The sequence below is a fragment of the Herpailurus yagouaroundi genome, unplaced genomic scaffold (genome assembly GCF_014898765.1).
Source record: "Herpailurus yagouaroundi ecotype Mexico unplaced genomic scaffold, PumYag 197, whole genome shotgun sequence".
Taxonomy (NCBI): Eukaryota; Metazoa; Chordata; class Mammalia; order Carnivora; family Felidae; genus Herpailurus; species Herpailurus yagouaroundi.
Genome location: NW_024412428.1, coordinates 9,594,849 through 9,620,228, shown reverse-complemented (window position 1 = coordinate 9,620,228; position 25,380 = coordinate 9,594,849). Strand labels below are relative to the sequence as shown.

General features: G+C 43.9%; 1 long non-coding RNA gene across 2 annotated transcripts in view; it reads left to right on the top strand.

Moving 5' to 3' along the window:
- Positions 1–25,380, top strand: part of LOC121012818 (uncharacterized) — a 48,577-nt gene that overhangs the window by 12,019 nt on the left and 11,178 nt on the right. Inside the window, exon 3 of one of the 2 annotated variants that reach the window (XR_005782331.1) lies at positions 11,408–11,985. The exons of the other annotated variant lie outside the window; for it this stretch is intronic. This is a non-coding gene — a long non-coding RNA (uncharacterized LOC121012818). Of the gene's footprint in view, positions 1–11,407; positions 11,986–25,380 lie in introns of those variants that run through there. 2 annotated transcript variants of the gene reach the window in all.

Below are 25,380 nucleotides of genomic sequence, written 5' to 3'. Positions count from 1 at the left end.
GCAGCCAGATAATACCAGAAAAGAAAAATTACAGGGTATTATCCCTGATGAATGTAGACACAAAAATCCTCAACAAAATACTAGCAAACCAAATCCAACAGCACAGTGAAAGGATCATCCACCATGACCAAGTGAGATTCATCCCTGGGATGGAGTGATGGTTTAACATACAGAAATCAATTAATGTGATAGGCCACATTAACAGAATAAAGGATAAAAATTACACGATTGTCTCAATACATGCAGAAGAGGCATTTGACAAAATTCAACACCCTTTCGTGTTAAGAACTCTGAACAAACTATAAATAGAAAGTACTTCAGTGTAACAAAGGTCGTATTTGAAGAACCCGATGCTAACACATCATACTCACAATGAAAAACTCAATAGCTTTCCTCTAAGATCAGCAACAAGGCAAGGGTGCCTGCTTTTGCCACTTCTATTCAACACAGTATTGGAAGTCCTGCCCAGAGCAATTAGGCAATAAAAATAAGAAGGAAAGAAGAAAGAAAGAAAGAAAGAAAGAAAGAAAGAAAGAAAGAAAGAAAAGACATCCAAATCAGAGAAGAATTAAAATTGTTCCTGTTTGCAGACATTATGATCTTACATATAGTAAGCCCTATAAACTCCATTAAAGAAGAAAGTCAGAAATAATAACCAAATGCAGTAAAGTTGTAGGATACAAAATCAATGTGCAGAAATCAGCTGTGTTTCTATACACTAAAAATGAACTATCTGAAAAGGAAATTAGGAAAACAATCTCATTTAAAAATAACACCAAAAAGAATAAAATACTTAGGAATAAGATTAAATAAGGAGGTGAAAGATTGACATACTGAAAACTAATGCATTGATGAAAGAAACTGAACAAGACACAAACAAATGGAAAGATATCTGTGTGCATGGATTAGAAGGCTTAACACCCGGGGCGCCTGGGTGGCTCAGTCGGTTAAGCGTCCGACTTCAGCTCAGGTCATGATCTTGCGGTCTGTGAGTTCAAGCCCCGCGTCGGGCTCTGTGCTGACAGCTCAGAGCCTGGAGCCTGTTTCAGATTCTGTGTCTCCCTCTCTCTCTGCCCCTCCCCCATTCATGCTCTGTCTCTCTCTGTCCCAAAAATGAATAAACGTTAAAAAAAAAAAATTAAAAAAAAAGAAGGCTTAACACCCAAAGCCATCTACAGATTCAATGTAATCCCTATCAAAATCCCAATGTCAATTTTACAGAAATAGAAAAAACAATTTAAAACTTCATATGGAATCACAAATTACCAAATAAATCTCAATAAAGAAGAACAAAGCTGGAGACATCACTCTTCTTAATTTTAAACTATATCACAAAGCTGTAATAATCAAAACAGTATGGTACTGGCATGAAGAGAGATGTCTTCAGACGGCATGAAGACCAATGGAACAGAATAGAGAGCCCAGAAATGAGTCCACACATATATGGTCAACTGTTCTTCAAAAGAGGGCACCTGGGTGGCTCAGTCAGTTAAGCATCTGACTTTGGCTCAGGTCATGATCTCACGGTCCATGAGTTCAAGTCCCGCATTGGGTGATCTCAAGCCCCACTTTGGGTGAGCATGAGCCCTACTTCGAGAAACAAAACAAAACAAACATGGGCACCACTTCAGGTGAGCCTCACTTCTCTCTCTCTCTCTCTCTCTCTCTGTCTCTGTCTGTTTCTCTCTGTCTCTCTCTCTTTCCCTATCTCCCTCTCTTTGCCCCTCGTGGGATTCTCCCTCTCTCTGCTCCTCACTCACTTGTGTTCTCTCTCTCTCTCTCTCTCTCTCTCTCTCTCTCTTTCTCTCTCTTAAAACAAGCAAACAAAAACAGAATATCAAGACTATACAATAGGGGAAAGGTAATCCATTCATTGGTGCTGGTAAAACTGGATATCCACATGCAAAAGAATTAAACTGAACCCCTATTTTACATCATACACAAATCCACCCAAAATAGATTAAAGACTTACATAAGACCTGAAACTATAAATCTCCTAGAAGAAAACATAGAAGAAAATCTTCATGACCTTGATCTTAGCAAAGATTTCATGGATGTGATACCAAAATGAAAGGCAAGAAAAGCTTTATGCTAAGATAAATCAGCTAGGCACAGAGAGACACTGCATGATCCCACTTATATGACGCATCTAAAGTAGTCAAATTCACAGAATCAGAGAAAGGAATGGTGGTTGCCAGGAGTTAGGGAGGGGGGAAATGGGGAGTTACTAGTCAATGGCTATAGCGTTTCACTTAAGCAAGATGAATAGAGCCCTAGAGATCTTGCTGTGTAACATTGCACCTATAATCACCTTAAAAAATTTGTTAAGAGGGTAGATTTCATGTTAAGTGTTCTTATAACAATAAAATAAAATAAAATAAAATAAAATAAAATAAAATAAAATATATAAATAATCCAAGCCTTCTAAAAAGGACACCCAAATTATCCCCAAAGAGTATTTCTAATCAGTCAAACGATGTTGTCATTAAATAAAAAGTCAGAAATATATTTGAGGTAATATATTTCTTGCAGCCAAATCTATAATCTACCAAAATTCTGTTTTGTGAGCTTCATGTGTATTTCATTTATTTACTATTTATTTATTTATTTATTTATTTATTTATTTTAAAATACTTAATCATTTTTGAGAAAGAGAGCATGAGCTGGGGGAGGGGCAGAGAGAGAGGGGGGGCAGAGGATCCAAAGTGGGCTCTGTGAGCTGACATCAGTGAGCCCAACATGTAACTGGAACTCATGAACCATGAGGTCATGACATGGGCCTAAGTTGGACACTCAGCCAACTGAGCCACCCAAGCACCCTGCTTCATGTGTATTTTATAGAACAAGTTGAATTAGAAGAAATTGCCATTATTTGACCATGTAGGACCTACACAAATGAAAATACATTGCTGGCTGTAGTATACAATATAATGTTCTATTTCCTTTTCTAAGACTGAATACAAGGAGGCTATGAAATATTTATTAAGATAAAATCCACACAGAATTGATGATGCAAGACAAAGTGCTTAGCAGGGCAGAGATGACCCTCCATTAGCAAATCTCTTGTCTTTCCTGACGTTTTCTTTCCCTCTTTCCTTAAAAGATGTTTTCATTCCAAAGTACATTGGTTTCTGCAAAAACTTCAATATCTCTCACTCCTCCCTCTCCCCACCTATACTCATACTGTTGCCACGGACTGGAATGTCCTTTCTGTCCCTGGGCCGACCATGACCTATTTGTCCTCCAGTTCAAAGGTCACTCCCCCGCAAAGACTTTGCTGTTGGCTTCCAGTCAAACAGGTGGGACCCCTGCCTTCACACCTCACACAGGTCTCTGTCCAGCACTTAACTCTCATGTTGTAAAGACAGATTGGTTGGCTTGTCTACCTCCCTCACTGGGGTGCAAACATGAAAAAAGAGTGTTTTTTTAATTCTACATTTCAGGGCTCACTTTATGAGTAGTATTCAAAATACAAACATCTTTTTTTACATATACTGAGCGAATGTCTCTAATTTTGGAAGTGAAGTCAATCTCTACTTGGTCTTTTACTGACATGTTGTTTTAATAAAAGCCTCTAAAAACTTAAGTTTTTCTTCCAAGAAATCTTCTGAGGTAAGTTGATGTTACATCCCTTAGTAAAGTGGGTTTTCCCCCTTCTTCTTCTTCTTCTGTTGTTGTTGGTTTCTTTTATGTGTAAGGAGGGTAGTGTCTTGTCCTAGGTTAGCAGACAAATCAGCAGTAGATCAAGCTGGGATTAAAAAATACTGATTTTTTTCTGTATTTATTTGCTTCGTCAAAAAATAGTCATTGAATGTCTTTTAAGATTCAAAGGTCCTGTTAGGCTCATACATTTATCATTCATCAAACATATTTCTCTTGGCTTTCTGCTTTACTTTTATATCTAAACTTTTTAAGGCTGAAGCATACCTTAGAGTGTGTCTACAGTGGTGTGAAAGCAACAAAATAGAAGTATTGTATGCGAAATTGTATATTAAAGGTAATGATAGAGTGAGCTCCATACATGGCAATTAGTGTACAATGTGCTCCCACAAATGCACTCAGACACCATGATTAATGCTCCCTGGAGCATTCAGTCCCTGTAACTAGCTCTCATTGTACTTACCAGAACCCTACTCTCCCAGGATATTATGATAAATACCATGTTGGTTCTAATATTGCTCTAAGTGATTAGGTCTGGGTGTGAGGGGGTGGTGAGATGAAATGGAGATAAAATACAAAGTTTATGTGCTGGTTGCCTAGCAAGGAATCAGTAAGGAATCAAGCCAGCAACTCTTAAATGAGGTTTTAGGGTGACATACATAGGGTCATCTCCATCCAACACACCCCCATGCCCGGTCTGTGGGGGTTATAATGGGTTATAAGTGCTGTTTCAAATTGGCTTTTTGTTGGGTGTGTCTGAAAGCTAAACACCAGAGGGAGAATGAAAGAAAAAAAAAAAAAAACTAGTCTTCACCTCACAGGAGCAGAGAAGTATCTGGAACCTCACTCCTAGTCTCCTGGGACAGCCCTACAACAGAGGAGGGGCTGTCAGAGAATGACATCATCGACAGACAGCCCCATTCATTGATGCGACTTGTGTGTGGCCAATACCACTGACTCCATCCTCTCAGCAGGAGACAGATGCCATGATTAGAGTGCACACCCATGTCAGTCAATATTCCCTGTTGTGAACTGCATATTTGTGTTTCCAGAATTCATATGGTGAAGCCCTAATTCCCAATGTGATGGTATTTGGGGATGGGGCCTTCGGGAGGCGATTAGGGTTAGATGAACTCATGAAGGTAGGACTCTCATGATAGGATTAGTGCCCTTAACCACACATCTCTCTCTTTCCCATGTATCTACACCACGGGAAGGCCATGTGAGGACACAGTGAGAAGGTAGCCATCTGCAAGTCAGGAGGAGAGCCCTCACAAGAAACAGAACGAGCTCACACCTTGATCTTGGATTTTCCATCCAGAACTGTGAGGAAATTAGTTTCTGTTGTCAAAGCTGCTGACTCTGATATTTTGTTATGGCAGCCCAAGCCAACTAACATATTCAGATTCATTGGACTATACTCCTCTTGAGGCTAGGGGTCCTGTGTGTTCAGCTCCTGAATCCCTAGCCCATAGCAAAGGACCCCCTTCCCACACACACACACATACACACACACACTTCCAAGCCCCAGGAGTGATGAGGCATAACAAGGTCCTCATGACTAGAGTCTTTATTAATTTAGGGTGCTCTCCATTTAGCCCTCTCTTGTCAAGAGTTCATCTAATCATGATGATGATGGAAACCAGAATTTAAAGAGCCCTTTCTGTGTGCCAGACATGTACTTGACAAGTCCTGTCTCATGAAATCTTCCCAAAAACCCAATGAAGTGGGTGCTACTTTTATTTACCAATTTTATAGACATGGAAACTAAGGCACAAAGAGTTTAGACAGCCTAACATGAATCTTAGCGACATGTGATTTAAGAGACTAAAGTTTTGATTGTTTATTCAATTTTTTAAAAAAATACTAAACAGCTATCACGTATCATACCCTGCAATAGGTATGGGCTTCCAGGGGGGACAAGACAGATGTGGTCCTGCTCTCCCGGTCTAGTGACAGTAGACAAAGAATTCACCATCTATACTCATAGCACATAATATGTGCAATAAAGAAAATGAACAAGGTCAGTGGGGACATAGTTTGGTAAGGCCATTAGGAAAGGATGGTCAGAGGAGATGAGATTTAAATTCAGATCTGAAGGGAAAGGTGGGAGTGGAGGTCTTTCAGGCAAAGGGAACAGCATGTGCAAAGGCCCTGAAGGGCGAAAGTATTGAGCAAGGCTGAGGAGCTGAATGAGGCCAGAGAGGCTAGCCTGAGAGTTGAGAGAGAGTGCAGAGTGTAATGAGAGGAGTCTGAAGAGCTCTAGGGGGACAGAAGCCCTGGGGGCCATCAAGCATTGTTCTCATGGCTCACAGCACATCTGGTGAGAAGAAGAAGGGAGTAGGTGCTCTGTTGGGCACTGTGCTAAGGACTTTATCTGTTGTGTGCCCTTCTGACTTCACCACACTGCCCGGAGGCACAACTACCATCTCTGTTTTGCACATGAGCCACCCGACCTCAAGACCGAACACATGACTTGGCCAGGTCCCCAGAGATAACTAAAAGGCCTGACTTCTGGATCCATCACCCTGTCCTGCCTTCCCCAGGGTCCCCAATCCATCCCAGGAGAAGCCCAGCTTCCTGAGCTGGGCTGATGGGCGTTGATGTCTTGTTAGGGGACCAGGGGAGCAAGAGACAAGCATAGCCTGCCGAGCTGCACTCTCTTTGCCTGGACGAATGAGTTCCCTCAAGGTGTCATCTTTCTTTGCTCATCAAAGTGTCCTTCCTTGAAAGCAGTGACAACTCAGTCTTTCATTTTCAAGGAAACTGTGTGATGTCTTCGGTAAAAGGCAATGAATCACTACACACAACTCGATGAGGTGCCATGGTCATGTGGGCCCCTTAGTGCAGGGAAAGTCTCCAGGCCCTCATCATGAACTATGGGCAGAGGCCACCTTTGGCACAGGAATGGGGCTTCTGATAGGGATGAAGAAGGGCAGTCCAACAGCTGGGGCTCCGTGGCCTTCCGGGGGATGGCTCTGCCTTACACAAGAGGGAGGCCAGGCGGGTCTGGTTCTCTCTCCCTTGCTTTGTTCTATGAGAACCCACTTGGCCACAAGTTTGCTTTCCAACCACTTCTTCTAAACCCATCAACATTTTAGGGGTGCCTGGGTAGCTCAGTCGGTAAAGCGTCCGACTTCGGCTCAGGTCATGATCTCATGGCTTGTGAGTTCAAGCCCCGCGTCACGCTCTGTGCTGACAGCTCAGAGTCTGGAGCCTGCTTCAGATTCTGTGTCCCTCTCTCCCTCTGCCCCTCCCCTGCTTGTGCTCTGTCTCTCTCTCTCTCTCAAGAATAAATAAAACATTAAAAACATGTTTTTTAATCCATCAACTTTTCTCCCTATTTCTCAAAATACAAAAATGACTGGTAGAAGAGAACTGAAAGACATATTTTATTGAAATCGTTGAGCATCTAAAAGGCTTCTATCTCATAAGAAGAAGAAAAAGAAAGAGGGGGAAGCGAAAGGCAAAATAAAACCGGAGCCTCCTTTCATCCACTTAAATAAGAGTTTTCTGACTTAGTCACTCAACAAACATTTCTTGGGAACCTGCTATGTGCCTGCCAGTCACTGGGCAGGGGTCAGAGAGCACACAGCAGAGACAAAGGCACTGGTGCCACTTGAGAGTTACTTGGGACCTGTGCCCCAGCGACACGCGGGACCACCACATCCGAAGGATGGGGAAGCTTCCAGGGGACATTGGTTTTTGGGTACAGAGGAGAATCAGGGGAATCCATGAAGGTTAGGACCATGAAGAATGGTAGGATTTCAGTAGGAACCACCCACTCTGCAACACTGGGAATCTCGTCTCATTCACGCACAGGTCCTACATCCAACGAGTATGTGCAGTAGGTGCTCAAGAAACATGATGGGATGGGTGGTTGGGGAAGAGGGAAGCATTGGGAGCAGCGTGGTGGTGACGATGCCTGACCCAACTTGAGACGTCTCTAGCTATGTTGGTGGTTGGGAGGCCTGAGGCTTCAGGGGGGCTGAAGGCTGGAAAGGCAGAGGGGGGTTTGGATGCTCTCTTAAAGGTGTGGATATTTTTGGAGAGAGAATTGGCAACCATTAAAAAGCAGACTAACATGGTCCGAGTCGAGTTTCAGGAAAGTTAATCCAGTCACATTGAAGACACAGATTAATTCATAATTGCATGCCTCTAAGAATCATTTCACATCTCTAGACTTCCCTTTCCTTATTAGATGCAAGAAGGGCCCTCCTTCCTGGGCAGTACTGTGATGTGCGATGTGGTCACCACAGGCTGCATGGAAACCCTGACATTTACTGAAACTGATACTGACATTTACTGATTCAATACTGATTGAACACAACTGAACATAACTGCCCAAGGGGAGAGGAGGGAAGGCCCCGCTGACCAGGTGAGAGCGCCCCCTTGAGGCCCGCCTGGCTCTGGAGATGCTCTTGCCAGTAGTCCAGTCTCAGAGGGACAGCTTCCAGGCCGCCGATGTGACAGTAAGGCTCCAGGTTGGAGAGTTCATAGAGCTGGATTTCACGGTTTCTGTTCAAAGATCAAGCACAGCTGGAGTAAACTTACACTCCTCACTTCACTTTTGTAAAACATATTTTATATTCCATGGATTCCACAAAACAGAGACCCCTGATCAATAAAACACCTGTCATACCAAGCAACCCCTCTAGCTGAACCTGAGGCCTCCCTCTGCTATCCTACCATTTGGGGGCATCTCTTCTGCCTGCTTCTAAACCGGCCTGGCCTGTCCTTGACCATCAGGAGGCTGGCACAGGCCAGTAGTTGGGGCATTACATCCCAGCTCACCACTCAGCCCCTTACCTGTAAAAATGGGGATCCTACTAGTTCCTGTCTTTCCGGAGAGTTAAATGGGAGGACGTGTGCGAAAGTGATTAGTCCAGGACTTGGGATTTCCTAAGGGCTCAAAATGTGGGCTGTTATTTACTGCATATAATAAAGATCTGCAAAGTGGAGGGCCAAGCCTCTTTCTGTAGACTAAGGGGTTAACTCGGTGCTCCCCTAATGTCCCACCTTTCCAGCCTGCACCCTTGACCCCTTCCTTCCTCTGTTAGCCTGTCTACTTTGGAGCTGACTGTGGGTGTTAGAAAAACAACTTACTGCTTTGACCTGTTGGCATGGAACAAACAGGGGTCACTCTCTAAATTCCAAAGCCTTGTCTTTCCCTCAGCGTGAAATGTCCTTTTTTCCACCTCCTTTTCACCTGCCCTGCAGCTCAAGTGGCTTCCTGCTGTCATAAGCCTTGCCTCATCTTCTGAATTGTCAGCTCAGAATCTCTAGTAGGTGACTGCAATCTCTGAACTGCTACGTGTGCAAAACACATGATAATTACATTATCAAGCATGGCTTTTAAAATCAAACTGGGACGGATGAAAGTATACACCCAGGTTTATTGCTTTTTAGCAGTTAATATTAATTATATGAATACATTTTAATATATTAACAAATATATTTTAATTATTAAATTTAATTGTATTTAGTAGCCTCGATGATCTGAGGTTGGATTAACTGTTTGTTCATTAAAATGGTTGAAGCCTAGGAAACCAGGGGCCTCTGGAGGAGATCAGGTGGAGAAGAGAGAACCCCCAGCTTGCGGGGAGTCAGGGGGAGTCCCAGTAGGCGGGGCTGTGGGAATTCCTTTCAAGCTCCACCCCTTCCCTTAGTCTTGCCCCCAGAGCCAGAGGCCTCGGTCTCTCTGCCCCGGATCACATTTCCCATCCCCGACCCTGTACCCCTAACCCTCCTGCTGAATTTGCTTTTGTTTCCCCGTTGATTTGGAGTTTTCCCAATTTCCTTCCCACCAAGCCACACCCCCTTCGCCCAGGCCATGACTGAGGTAACCAAGCAGCCCAGGGTGGTGCCCATTCATTTTCCTTACATTGCCATGAGCAAAACCTTCGGGATCTTCCTTCCCAGCCCCAGCCCCATTCTTCTGAGGCTCTTCAGCAACGAGCATCATTATTTTTTGCTGGGGATTTGACTTTTTTGAATCTGTCCAGAGCACTTTGGACTGAATTTTGGTGGATAATAAAATAGGAATATTATGTTGAATCTGAAATAAGATGTGCTAAAAGGTCACAAGACTGATATTTTCCCCATCTGGCCCATACTTTCACTCTGGAAGTATTCCAAAAGAGGGCCGTGTTTGAGGCAATGACATCATTGCAATGGGCCAACCAAGGCCATAACTTTGCAAAGTAGCTTTGATTGATATTATGAGTGCCAGCATTTTTTAAAAAGGGCTTCAGGACTTTTAAATACCATAAATGTGGGGGCGCCTGGGTGGCGCAGTCGGTTAAGCGTCCGACTTCAGCCAGGTCACAATCTCGTGGTCCGTGAGTTCGAGCCCCGTGTCAGGCTCTGGGCTGATGGCTCGGAGCCTGAAGCCTGTTTCCGATTCTGTGTCTCCCTCTCTCTCTGCCCCTCCCCCGTTCATGCTCTGTCTCTCTCTGTCCCAAAAATAAATAAACGTTGAAAAAAAAAATTTTAAAAAAATACCATAAATGTGTACGTGGCTGTGTAAACACACATGGAAATGGATGTCATACCACGACTGTTTCCTTCCAACTGAAGAGCTGCAGACACTCACCCAGTCGCTATGATCAGTTTGTTGTACTGTGGCATGCTGATGACATCTGTCACTCACCTGGGCTTCCGGCTGATGGACTTGTCCTAATGTGCGGAAGAGTGGAAATAAACAAAGATACGCCTTTTTAAGTAGGACAATTTCATAAGACAGTAGGTGCTTAAAATTAAAGTTTTTTAGGGGCACCTGGGTGGCTCAGTTGGTTAAACGTCCGACTTCAGCTCAGGTCATGATCTCACAGTCCATGAGTTTGAGCCCCGCGTCGGGCTCTGTGCTGACAGCTCGGTGCCTGGAGCCTGCTTTGGATTCTGTGTCTCCCTCTCTTTCTGCCCCTCCCCTGCTCATGCTCTGTCTCTCTGTCTCAAAAATAAATAAAACTTTTTAAAAAAATGATAGTTTTTAAAAATTTGATGTTCTCCTTCAAGTAGAAAGAACTTACTACATAGATTCAAAGAGCCACCTTTATTCCCTCTCTCTAGGGCGGGCTTATTTCACAGCCTAACGGGTTTAAGATTGCAAGGAACTTCTAGTGTAGATGATAAGTTTCCAGAGGGCAAAGGTGAGTTTCTATACCCCCAGCACCCAGCAGAGAGCCTAGGCTATGTCGGAGACTCAACTATTTGTTGAATGAGATAACAATAATAATAAAGACTTTAAAGAGAGCATATATTCTGAAATAGGTCAGGCATTTTTATTCCTATCCTAAGTCTACTTCCCAGATGCTTTTTGCCTTCTGAATTTCTGATTCTGTGATTCAATAAGTTCTCTGAAGACAAACCCTAGGATAGCTAGCTACCTAAACTGAAATAATCATTTAACAGGAAAAAAAAAAAAGAAGGAAAATTCTTTTCCATTTGTCATTCATTAAGACATACGACAAATTCCATGATGGAATCATGTGTAATTCATTACTCCATCTGATTTTAGAAGCAAAATGAAGCATTATCTTGTACTACATATAGAGATCATATTTTATTTGCATTCTATAGACTAGCAAAAGACAACGTGAATATATTACATTCAAGGACACAATTTCTGTAATCATGCCACTTGAAGAGCAGTTTAAAATAGCAAATAAAATCAAACTAGAGCACTCAGCATCCTTATCAAATGAAAATCACATACAGAAACTCTCTTTCTTCTTTTCAACTTCAGCAGCACAGCAGGCAGATGGAAGGAAACCTCTTTCTGTCGGGCCAAAGCATCCGCTTGCTCTGAATACTCGAGCTGCAGATATGTGCAGAAGCCATCCTGGAGGGTAAAAGGAGGTTCATTAAACATCTACTACCCTTCTTCCTTTCAAAAGTTCTCTTTACCATCAGGGTATGGATAATTCCTTTCTTGGACACGACCTAATTATTTGTAGAAACTGGTTCGTTTGTATGCCAAAAACTCAAGAGTAATAATTGGGTGTGCCTGTTCAGCTGGGGCTGGAGGTCTGTCACCCAGCTTGGGCTCCCTTCCCCACCTCCAGTCTCTTTCTCTGTCTCTCTAAAGAAGATGGTGGTGGTGGTGATTGAAAGTATGCAATGTTCCACGCAAACTAGACCTTCCTCACAATTCTCATGATACCTGTATGAGATAGGTACCACTGTTCTTCCCATTTACACATTTGGAAACCCAAGCTTTGAAAAGCTACATAGCTTGCCTAAGATCAAACAACTGGTAAGTGGCTGGCCAGAGACTCGAGTCCTTACTGATCCCACTGCCCAGTTCCCACCCACCAGGATATATGCCTCCGGGGGGGGGGGGGGGGGGGGGGGGGACCTGTAGGGCCTGGGAACATCTCTTTTCTCTCCACTGCCCCCAAAGCCCCAAGGCGCTAGAGCTTTCTCTTCTCTGGAATCCTGATTTCCTATTCAAATCAGATGGCAATGTAAACACTTGTATTGATTTGGTTGGAGAATTGGCCCCAGGTCTGAATAGAGGAGTCATTTTAGAACTTAATTCATCCTGGAACAATAGAAGGGCACTGACAGACACAAAGGCAGAGAATGTTTAAAGCAGATGTCTCAGCTCCTTATTCTTATACAATCAAAATTAGGTAACATTAATAATAATGATGATGATGATATTTGTTGAGAATTTACTTTGTGACTGTCCCTGTTCTAAACACTTGACATGTATTAACTGATCCAATTACGTCACAGAATTTCTTGCTCAGATGTTTCACTTTTGCTTTGGGGTAAGGTGACAAATGTATCCTTTATTCTCTGGTTTTAGGACACTCTTCTTGAAACTTGCTTTAGCTACTGAAATCCCCAGTTAAACTACTCCGAGTTTAACCTGACCTTATGAAATTTGAAAATTGTGAACAAGTATATCCTCTCAGATCAGTTTCAAGTAGATGAAGGCACTGAGGGACATATCATACTCGGCACCAACAGTTTTTGTGTTTTCCTTACTAATCTTCAATTTGACTATAAAGCATAACCCAACTTACCCATTCAGTTCTGCCCACTGATTCATTGTTCAATCCTCTGGAAAGGAAGGAAAAAAAACCCCGTTTATAGATGGCACAGGAGTAAACTCTTTCCTAGGTTGTTGGGGGAGAGGATGAAGGAGAGGAAATCTTAATTTTTCCAATTTATAAATTTCATATTAAAATGCACCATACTCAAAGATCTCTGGAATGCCTGCTCCAAAACATGAATAGGGTGGTTAGTTGGAGTTCAGTGTGCTGACCCTAAAACTCTTTCCCCATGAGATACTGGGGCTCCTAGAACTTCTATCTTGGTATTCATGGCCTATGTGATCCCCTCCCCTTGAGCAGCTGGCTTGTAGACAATAGAATACCTTAATGTAGAGGGTAATGTCATTTCTATGATTAGATTACATGAGAACCTAACTTGGGCCTTGCTCACAGGCTCTCTTCCTGGCTAGCTTTGATGAGGCCAGCTGCTCTGTTGTCAGCTGCCCTCATGAGAGGTCCACATGGCAAGGAACTGAGGGCAGCCTCTGGGCAACAGCCAGCAAGGAAATGAAGCCTGGCAACAACGATGTGTCCTCGGAAGTGGATCCTTCCCCAGTCAAGCTTTCAGATGAGACGCCGATCAGAGCTACCACCTTGATTGCAGCCTCATGAGACGCTCATGAGACGCCCTACCGCAGAGAACCCAGCTAAGTCATGGCTAGATTCCTAACTCACAAAAAATGTGAGATAATAAATATGGCTTGCTGGGGGCACCTGGGTGGCTCCATCAGTCAAAGGTCCAACTCTCGACTTCAGCTCAGGGCATGATCTCACGGTTTGTGAGACTGAGCCCACAGCACAGAGCCCGCTTGGGATTCTCTCTCTCCCTTTCTCTCTGCCCTTTCTCCTCCCCACCCCCTCTTAAAAGAAATAAATAAATAAATAAATAAATATTGTTTTAAACTTCTAGGTTTGTACTAATTTGTTATGGTGGCTCAAAAGAACTGAGCTAATGGGTAAAATGTCAAGAAAGACCAATTTCAGTTCATAAAGGGGAAAAAGTTCCTAAGGTTGAAATGGGCTGCCTTGTAAAGCACCGTGTTTTCTTTAGCTGAAGGTATTCAGGCATATGCTGACTCATGGCTTCTCAGAGAAGAAAATTTGAGCATGGAAGGGGTTATATACTCGGTAACCTCTAAAGTCATTTCAAACCCCAAGCTTCTGTAATTTCAGGAATGTATGCAGAAGGTAGCTTCAACAGAAATGGAAAGGTTATACGTCTATCTGGGGGAGTGAGATGCTGCCTTTTCTCTTACAAGTCCCGGGTGTGTTTGCCTTTGTGTAGTAATGGCAGTAAAAGGGTAAAAATAAGATAATGCCTGGGTGTTCAAGACACCAAGGCATTGCCCCTTGGTGAATCCACACTCCGTGCCAGTGTAGAGGTTGTGAGCAAAGACCCTGGCTGTGGAACTTAGCGCGGCCCCAGTTCCTTCTAAGTCATGCTCCAATGGAGACGTATCGTCCTCCCGGATGCGGCTGACAGTGCAGACTTCACCATGGCAACTAGACAATACCATGCACATAATATGGAACAAGTGTTTTTGAAATGGATGTCCAAACAAACCAAAACACCCAGAGGGATGGACTCAAGAAGAGCCTAGGGCCAGAGATGGAACTGGAAACAGAAAAGCTCAGGATGGGAGAAATCGCTGCCTGGGCTCAGGCTGCCCACCTCGACCACCTTGTCACCACAAGGCAGAGTGGAGGAGAGCTGTGGGTACACCGGGGCATCTTGGAGCTCCAGACAAGGTGTATCCGGCAAGGGTCACGCATCATCGCAAGCCCTCGCAGGAGCTGGCCCTCAGGCAGGACGTGGGCCATCAGATGGTCTCTCTTCCAGTCCAGAGCTGGGGTGGGGATATGTCTTTGCATATGGATTTTGCCCAAGGCTCTGCCTTCTCAGTGTGATGATGCGGGATTCTGACAGACACTTGCCTGCTTCCTCCACACGTTGACTCACTCATAGAAGAAACACAGGTTGAGCACCAGTGGTATACCAAGGGCAGTGCCAGATGCTGAGGCCTCAAGAGCTGAAAGGTATGTTACCTTGCCCTCACAGCATTCGCTGTTTAGCGGGGTCACAAACAAGCAAATGAGGTGATGCAAAATGATTAGTTCTCTGCTCCAGGTAACCATAGACCGCTGTCAGGTTAAAAGAAGCACCTCTTAATTTCTAGGAAAGCTAGGACAGACCCCTTCAAGAGCACGGTGGCCACACTGCCTTCATGTCATCCATTCATTCAACAACATTTATTTGTCACCTGCATGTGTCATGCACATGGTACTAGATTCTGAGGATATTAAAAAAAAAATCATGGGGTGCCTGGGTGGCTCAGTCGGTTGGGCCTCCGACCAGCTCAGGTCATGATCTCGCGGTCCATGAGTTTGAGCCCTGCGTCGGGCTCTGTGCTGACAGCTCGGAGCCTGGAGCCTGTTTCAGATTCTGTGTCTCCCTCTCTCTCTGCCCCTCCCCCGTTCATGCTCTCTCTCTCTCTCTCTCTCTCTCTCTCTGTCTGAAAAATAAATAAACGTTAAAAAAAATCAGGATTCAGAGAGGCATTTCTTAAGCAAAAAATGGGAAGAGAGCATTGTAGGCAAAGGGAACAGTGCATGCAAAGATATAGAAATAAGAAAATAGGGTATCACCTCCTCTACTCCCCCAAAACCCAAAGGCTTGGTGGACGTTGGGACTAAGACTCCCGTTCCTACAGATGCCACCTACGTCTGAAATGCTCACCCTGTGCACTGTGCTCTCCCTACATGTTATTCTTCAGTGCCCTTGCCCTTTTCTGGCATTAAATTTTGACTAAGTCAACATTTCCTAGAAAGAGCCAAGGAGATACTTCCTGGTTTTTAGCAGGGACTAGACTATGAAACCCTAGAACAGTGGGGAGGACGTGGGGGTGTTAGCCATCCTTCCTTACTAAGAGAACGCACAACTTTTAACAGGATACATGCTTCCTCGGGAAAAAAGATGACTTTTACCTGCCTCCTTTGCAGCTATATATGACACGTGATTCATTTCTGATGGAAAAGTTAAAAACGTCACAGGCAGCTTCTGGGAACTGTCCTTAAAGGAAAGGAGTGCATCCTTTTTTGCGCCTTCTCTCTGCCTGCCGCCTGGAATGAGAGCATGTCCGCTGGAGTCTGAGCAGCCATCGTGAGCCATGAGGAGCCCACGTGCGGAAGGTGGGAGCGCAGCAAAGCAGGACAGGCTCGCCCTGATGACTTCATGAAGCCCTTTGACTGCCTGACTTTTTACGTGAGAGAGAAAAGAATTTCTATCTTGCTTCCGTCTTGGTGGCTTAGCATTTTCTGTCACCCTTGTAGGTGAGCCTAACCTTAACCGATGTATTGAGCATTAGTTTCAGACCAGAGTTTGAATCCCGAAGGCTTTCCTGAGTAGCTGAGGGGCTTCAGGTAACTTACTCAGATTCTCCAACCCTCTGTCTTTTCAGCTACAAAAAAAAAGAATAAGAATGCTTTCCGACAAAGCTATTCTTCTGTTCAGAGACTAATGAAATGAAATATGTAAAGATTCTAAGACGGTATGGTCACACGGTCAAAAATCAATTAATTGTTTGATTAAATAAGAAAGACACAGTTTCATGGCTCCTCGGTGATAGACTGGATAAAATTAACCTTAGTACAAATGGCCCCAAATAATCTGATCCTTGTCCTACATTTTGTTGCCCAGGTTCCCCTAGAGGTATAACAGCAGTATGCTGGCCCTTGCCTATGTGCTTCTGGGAATGCTGTTCCCTCTTCTGGAAGACCTTGCCTGTCTGTCCCTCCTTTAGGAAGCAATTCCCTTCATCCCTCAAAACTTAGCCCAAGGTTTGTCTCCTCCAGGCCCAACTGCCTGGTCTGGATGATATGCCCCCACGGCCCCCATGTTGACTTAAAAAAAAAATTTTTTTTTTAGTGTTTATTTATTTTTGAGAGAGAGAGAGAGAGACAGAGACAGAGTGCGAACAGGGGAGGGGCAGAGAGAGAGGGAGACACAGAATCCGAAGCAGGCTCCAGGCTCTGAGCTGTCAGCACAGAGCCTGACACGGGGCTCAAGCCCACAAACTGTGAGATCATGACCCAAGCCGAAGTCGGGTGCTTAACAGAGTGAGCCACCAAGCACCCCTGAATTTTAGAGTGGCTCTGATCTCTCTGAAGGCGGAGACTATATCTTGACTGACTGTGTGCCACAGGGACTGAAACAAAGCCTTAGTAAATATTCACTAAGTAAATACTGGCCCACTAAATATATAGTGAATGAATGAATGAGAGGATAAGGGAGGGAATGGCTGACTAGGCGACCAGACATTCTTAGAATATAAGTAATTAGACTGCTTTGGTTAAAGAGATCTGGAATGTTGGTAAATCAGCCAATAATTTATCCATTTAAAACACTCTCTCCTCCAAACAGAAGTTCTTTGTATAGTATTGCACAAATAGAGGAGAGATTGTTTAATTTTTTTTTTTTCAACATTTATTTATTTTTGGGACAGAGAGAGACAGAGCATGAACGGGGGAGGGGCAGAGAGAGAGGGAGACACAGAATCGGAAACAGGCTCCAGGCTCTGAGCAGCCAGCACAGAGCCCGACGCGGGGCTCGAACTCACGGACCACGAGATCATGACCTGGGCCGAAGCCAGAAGTCAGACGCTTAACTGACCGAGCCACCCAGGCGCCCCGAGGAGAGATTGTTTAAAAATAGGTTCCATTTGGGGCGCCTGGGTGGCGCAGTCGGTTAAGCGTCCGACTTCAGCCAGGTCACGATCTCGCGGTCCGGGAGTTCGAGCCCCGCGTCGGGCTCTGGGCTGATGGCTGAGAGCCTGGAGCCTGTTTCCGATTCTGTGTCTCCCTCTCTCTCTGCCCCTCCCCCGTTCACGCTCTGTCTCTCTCTGTCCCAAAAATAAATAAACGTTGAAAAAAAAATTAAAAAAAAAAAAAGGTTCCATTTAATGATCATTTCTCATTGTAGGAGAAATTTTAGACACACCTAAACTTCTACTGTAGCCATTAAAACTGTGGGCTTATACTTAGAAGGGGCATGTTTTTGCTCAAATTCCAGGGACAAGATCAAAGAGCTTTACCTTGAATTTGCTTTTATGTATGATTTATGATGTAATCAGGAAACCTCAGTCACTAGAGCTTAAAGAGCCCCTTCTATCATAATATGATTATATATACATAATAATTACATAAATATAATTATCTATTGCTATGGACTGAATGTTTGTGTCCTGACCCCACCCCCAAATTCATATGTTGAAATCCTAAAGCCTGATGTGATTGTATTAGGAGGTGGGGCCTTTGGGAGGTGCTCAGGTCATGAGGAGGGAGCCTTTATGAATGATATTCGTGCTTTTATGAAAGAGACCCCACGCAGCTCCCAAGTCCCTTCTGCCACATGAGGACATAAGGAGAAGTCTACAACCTGGAAGACAGCCCTCACCTGACACGGATCTCAGACTTCCAACCTCTAGAACTGTGGAGAATAAATGTTGGTTATTTATAAGCCACCCAGGTCGTGGTAATTTGCTAAAGGAGCCTGAATGGCCATTCATTAAGATTTCATATTCTTTTTTTCTTTTTTTTTCTTTTTGAGAGAGAGAGAGACGGAGAGGAGAGAGTGTGAACAGGGACAGGGAAGGGGAGAGAGAGAGGGAGACGCAGAATCCGAAGCAGGCTCCAGGCTCCAAGCTGTTAGCACAGAGCCCGACTTGGGGCTGGAACCCAAGAACCGCGACATCATGACCTGAGCGGAAGTCAGACGCTCAACCGACTGAGCCACCCAGGCGCCGCAAGATTTCATATTCTGAGCTAACAGCTGAGCTAACCAAGATGGCAGAGGGAATGTTTAAACTTTTTAATTCCAGCAGATTGGGGGTAGAATTGACGTCCACACTCTTTGGAAACAACAGATAGATCTTCCACCACTTAGGATTATCAGGGTAGGTCCTGATAACCCTACTGTAAATTGAAAATATTTTAAGTGGAAAATGCATTTAATATACCTAACCTATCAAACATCATAGCTTAGCCTAGCCTACCTTAAACGTGATCAGAGCACTTACATCAGCCTCCAGTTGGGCAAAATTATCTAACACAAAATCTCTTTTATAATAAAGCATTGAATACTATACTGAGGGTTGTCTGGGTACAGAATGGTTGTCATCGTATTGTCAGCTTGACCCTCATGAACGCGTGGTTGACTAGGCACTGTGGCTGTGCCCAGCGTTGCAAGAGAGGATCAGACCACATCGCTAGCTCTGGAGAAAAAATAAAAATTCAAAATATGGCTTCTACTGACTGTATATGACTTTCACATACATCTTAAAGTCAAACTATCATCTGTCGGGGACCGTCTACAGACATAATTAGTGATCCACCAAGAGCCTTTTCCCTTCTTTTCAATAAAAATCTCTAAATACCTTGTTGGTCTAGTATTTTTTAAAGAATTTAAAAATATTTTCCCCGGGGCGCCCGGGTGGCTCAATCGGTTGAGCATCCGACTTCGGCTCAGGTCGTGATCTTGCAGTTCGTGAGTTCAAGCCCCGCGTCGGGCTCTGTGCCGACAGCTCAGAGCCTATGGAGCCTGCTTCAGATCCTGTCTCCCTCCCTCTGCCCCTTCCCCGCTCATGTTCTGTCTCTCTCTGTCTCTCAAAAAATGAATAAACGTTACAGAAAAAAAAAATTTTTTAATATTTTCCCCAATAAACTGTTCCGTGAATCAGGTAGATACTAGCAGAAACCACAGTTTAGAGTTGAGAGTGATCTTACAGATGGAACATCAAGCCTAATTGGTTCCTACAGGTGAAGTTTTAACTGTGATTTCAACAACCCAACATTTATAAAATCCATTTACTTTACTCTGTGACCTGACCTCATACTCTGCTTCATTATGCATTTGAATGTTTCCATGCCCACCAGTTGTCCTCCTCTCTTTTCATACTTCTTAGAAGGGAAAAAGAATAATTAGTGATGAACATAGTTGCATTTTTGTTTAGTCTAGGAGCAAGAACCCAAAGGATCGAATGTCTAATTAGACTTACCTAAACCTTGTCAACTTCTAACATTCTATCCCCCCTTGTTCATTTCTCTCATGCATTCGCAATTTGTTTCTAATTCCATTAAGAAATGACAACCGGGGCGCCTGGGTGGCGCAGTCGGTTAAGCGTCCGACTTCAGCCAGGTCACGGTCTCGCGGTCCGTGAGTTCGAGCCCCACGTCGGGCTCTGGGCTGATGGCTCGGAGCCTGGAGCCTGTTTCTGATTCTGTGTCTCTCTCTCTCTCTGCCCCTCCCCCGTTCATGCTCTGTCTCTCTCTGTCCCAAAAATAAATAAACGTTGGGAAAAAAAAAATTAAAAAAAAAAAAAGAAAGAAATGACAACCAAGGAGAATTTCTTTTTCATTGTTATTTTATAGGAATTTAAAAAGATTGTACTTTTAGGGGCGCCTGGGTGGCGCAGTCGGTTGAGCGTCCGACTTCAGCCAGGTCACGATCTCGCGGTCCGTGAGTTCGAGCCCCGCGTCGGGCTCTGGGCTGATGGCTCGGAGCCTGGATCCTGTTTCCGATTCTGTGTCTCCCTCTCTCTCTGCCCCTCCCCCGTTCATGCTCTGTCTCTCTCTGTCCCAAAAATAAATAAACGTTGAAAAAAAAATTAAAAAAAAAAAAAAAAAAAGATTGTACTTTTCACCGAAAAATTAACCATGGAAGAGAGAAGCAAGTTACCCAATGAGTATCTAGAAAGCTTACCTGGTCAAGTCTTACCTGAAAGAGTGTTTTTATGTTCTCTGTAGCCCTTCTAGAGTCATTAGATGTGCGATCTCATCAAAACAGAAAAAAAGTTAAAAACATATAATACTAATGGTAATGCCCATAAAATGCAACTTCTGGAAACCCATAATTTCTCCCTTTATGAGAAGCCAATGAGACAGCTAAGCCTCCGAATAACACTTAGGATAGCCCAACCCTCATTCTTCTAGCCTCTATTCCAATTCAACTGACCTCTTAGTTCCCAGTTCTGGGGGAAGATTGGCTGGATGGGGTTGGAAGGACGGAAGAAGTAGCGAGGTAGGAGGAGGAGAGGACAGTCGAAGACCTGTCAGGACCTAGACGGAAATGGGGAAAGGGAGACTGGAAATGTTTTGCTACATCATATTACAGAGACTTTCCTGTCAGATGTCCTGTTCAGTACTAGTCCTGTCCTGCTTTCTGCCACATCCTCTGGCCCCAGTTCCATCTCAACCCAGGCTGAACCAAGAGGAGGTCTTGGGAGAAGTGACCTGGGAACATTTTCTGAAGCTATGGCTAGAGGGCCCTTGGTACACTGGGTGTGAGGGAAACCAGCTGTCTTTTAGTCATCTGTCCTTAGGTCCATAAACAGACCACCAGAGGTTGCCTCCTCTCACCCCCAGCCTCTGAGCTACCATCTCAACGATTTGGCTTTTATAAATGAAAATGTCTAAACTTCTGGCTTAGAATGAATGAATAAACTGTGCCCAGTGAGTAAAGCCAAGTTAAGCTCCGGTGTCCTTGCACCATGTCACGAGACTTGAGGAAGATACCAAAGGGTGAAATTGGCTATTTCCCCAATAGAATCATCCTCTGAGATCACTACGTCCAGCCTCCAAGCTTCCAAGGTGGTGGCCTTTACCATAAAACTCAGACCGACACCCAAGCTATTGAGAGACACATCATTTCATAAAATTGAAGTACCTTTCAAATTCTATCTTGAATGATCCCATAATTACTTTTTAATTTGCTTTCATCAAGGAACCAAATTGGAAACCCAGCTCCAGAAGAGAAAACACTCCACCCGAAGTTTCTAGTTAAAATTTTCCTGTAGAGCTTTTCTGGTAAGGCCTGAACTCAAAAGGTAGTATTAAAAAGCTGACTGGGGGAATCATCTCCATTGTATCAAAGATGATTCCATCCCACTGAGAGACCATTGCCCTTACCCAACAAAACCTATTACCACCGAATGAAAAATTTCTTGGACCAAACCTCTCTAGATCCAAAAAAAGCAGATGAGAGTTTACGAGGCTTACATACAACACATACAGAAGAAAGTACGTGAATCTGAGGTCTACCAAGATGGCACCTACCAAGATGGCATATGACTTCTCATCCTGCACCCTAGATGTGAATTCCAGGGGGTAAAACAATTGTTTAAAGACTTTGAAAATTATTTCCCTTAAGATTGACAAATGATGGGGAAGACATGCTATCATTCCCATTGTTTTACATCGTATCTTTCTGTGTCTTTATGATTTTAAACATACAACAGACTTTATGGGCCTATATGTTACATAAGACATGTATTCCTAAACTCACAAAGCGACTCTAGGTTTGTACAAGGCAATAAAAACATGTTGCATGTATGTTATCCTTCCTTCTGTCTTTTCACTGCCCCTGATACCTTTTCTTTCCTCTTAACTTCAAAACTTCCTGAAATTTTACGCTGTGCAATTATTTGTCCACTAACTCCCTGATTATGTGAAATTGGCCTTTGACCTTGCTCTATTTCCATTACTGAAAGAGAATAAACAACAAAAAAATTGCCCTACCTCCCAGGAGGGGGCTCCCCAATCCAGAAAGAGACTAACTCATCTTCTCTCAATAAATTTACTAGAAATGCTGCTGAAAGAGGAGTGTGAACGCCATCATAAATAGTAGGAATGAAGGGCACGAAATCTACAGCCGGTGTGATTATATGATTTATAAGGGGCTTTACAGGAATCTTCATTAAAGTATAAATGTAACCAAAAAGCCTCATTTTCTCCCCAGAGCCATCTCTCCATCCCCAGGAAATATCCTATCCGTCCCTGCCCCCTCCTACATTCATGACACTCCCACAGCCTTCCAATCTTCCAGGGTTCACTCTTTGTTATCCTAATCATTCTGTTCCATCCTGGCTACAAAAACAATTTTTCCTGCATCCCCTTCCCCCACCTTCCACCAAAAATAATAATAATAATAATAATAACAATAACAATAATAATAATAATAATGAAATGGATGAAAGGTAAGTATTTTTCAGGCTTGCAGTACAAAACGCTGTTAACTAAATTTCCACTGCACTTAAGGAAACAGTTCTTAAATCTCTCAGACCTCATCAAATTTTCATATGTCATGACGGAAATCGAAAATCCAATGATCATTAGCCAACTTCTTTTGAAAAGGCAGCAATATAAATCCGTTTTGGAGAAACACGGCTACAAAACAGAGCCATTATTGTGCTTTTCCTTGAAAATATAAATCAGGCCTTCACATAATTGCATGTTTTTTAAGGCAAATTTGGAACACAAAGCAGAGAAAACATATGTCCCTTCTGGGTACTCCTGTGCTTGGCAGAGCTTGAAAATTCGTAACTGCCATCGACAGCAAGTCACATTGTATCACTAAAAAGCTTGAATGACTTGTTTTCCTACAAATAAAAACAGGGAGAAAAGCCTGACTATTTTATTTCCAAACTATCATAGCTATAGTGACAACCATAAATAATTCAGTCTACAATTGTGGAGTCACATTTTAAAGATATTATCTATTGCCCGGCAATGCATTTTGCTTTACTCAAATGCAATTTCATAGAAAATTACCTGGATAATTCTCTAATATCCTATATTAGAGGGGAATTCATGGAGCTATGATTCTGCTTGTCCTTACACTGCAGTCTCCCCAAAGCAAGTGGTTTTTATGATTAGAGTGGTTTTCCCATAAGGATTCATTTGCCTGCTGGTTGCTCATTTGCATTGCAAATGAGCTCTCCTATTGTTACAACCCAACATCTCCGTGCTGCTCACTGTAAGAGTCTCCTCAGTCAGGACGGTTTAGGGGTAATTTCACATCTCCGACAAGGGAATTGACTAATTAATCGAATAAAGTATCCTTTTGAAAATCTGTTCCTTGAGCAGCTGTCTCTATAGCTTCAGAAAATAGATATGATCCTGTGCTCTTAAGATTCTCAAAGAGAAAATAACTCCAGAGGGTTTGGGGAGTTCTACGGGTTGAAATTTAGGAGATTCCGTGGCAGATCGTCCCGATGAAGAGGAAAAGAGGCAGGCTGCAGGGAGTTGTGCGACGAACCTACATGGTGAAAGCATCTATGTGCCAAAAGATCATAGCGTAACCTAGGGAAGAAGACGAAAAAAAAAAGGGAGGGGGGGGGTATTCTGGGTGACTGTTCCGGGAACTCTCAAAGCCACCATCAGCCACGGCTCTAAGGCTCTAAAGAAAGATGGTCGTCTTAGCCATGTTCGGAGCAGGAAGATCAAAAGAGTAGCTTCAGTTTTGAAATAATGACTGCAGCCTAAGGCAACACGGCCACACCCTCTAACCTTGATCGAGTGTATCGTGAGCTGGCCACTGGGCACTTTATCTGCATGTTTCCATCAACCTTCACAACTCTGTAAAGGAGATTATGTTCCCTATTTTAGATGTCAGGAAACAGGGGCGCCTGACCGTCTCGGTCAGGCAAGCGTCTGACACTTGATTTCGGTTCAGGTCGTGATCTCACGGTTCCCGGGATAGAGCCCTGTGTCTGGCTCCGCGCTGACAGCACTGAGCCTGCTTGGGATTGTCTCTCTCCCCTCTCCCCTCTAAACAAACAAACAAACAAACACGCAAATAAATATAGGGAAACTGAGGCACAGAGAGGCCAATGAACTTTCCCAGCTTCACACAATTCACACAACTAGTAACTGCTGGAACCAGGATCCCCACACAGGCTGCCTGTGCCGCTGACCAGGTCACTGATCGCCCAGCTCGATGTTTTGGTGCCCAGCCTCTGCCCGAGGTCCTGGGCCAGCTCCCAGGGGAACACGGACAGATGAATAGACTGTGGAGATATATGGACTTCGAGACCTCTACCGTTCACTATCACTCCCATCCCCCCTCTGGACAGTCTAAAAATCAGAGTGGATTGTTTTAGCTCGGGTGACTGGTACCCTAAAGGTGGCCTTCAAATTCCCCTTTACTTGGAGGTGTTCTTACTTTCTTATTTTGGTTATGGTCATATGTTGTGTGGTTAAAAGTGTGGTGACATTGGAAGAGGCAAATCCTCTCCCTTTCCTCAGCGAGTATTCAAGACTTCCCACCACAGGGAGATTTTATAGCTTGTGTAAGCTCTTAAGAGGATCCAAATTCGTTGCAAGGAGCAGCCCAAGCATTTCCCAGCTTGCTTCTCTAAATTAGTCTAAAATGAATACATTGCTGCTTTTCCAGCTGCTTGGGTAGATCCCATGGCCTCCTAGTGGTTTAAAGAGAGAGAGAGAGAGAGAGAGAGAGAGAGAGAGATGCTTCCTCCAGCCTCACCAAATAAGTAGGACACAGCTGACCTTGCATGTGTATTCTGATCAACAGTAGTGATCAAGTACTATGTCGAGGAGAATTCTGAGGCAATATTCACTCTTGGCAGAAAAAGGCCAGGGTGGATTTGCTCTGCTGCAAGCACTGGAGGGACGAGTGACAGGAACAACAGATCTGGGCCACGAGCAAGGCAGCCAGGGAAAGAGCCAGAGAAAGACTGAGCTGGAAGTGATCTTAGGACCCATATGGTCACCCCCCTTCCTTTACCGTGGGGAAACTGAGGACCAAAGAAGATAAGTAACTTGCCCAAGGTCACGGTAAGATCACGTCTGGTTTCCTTCCACA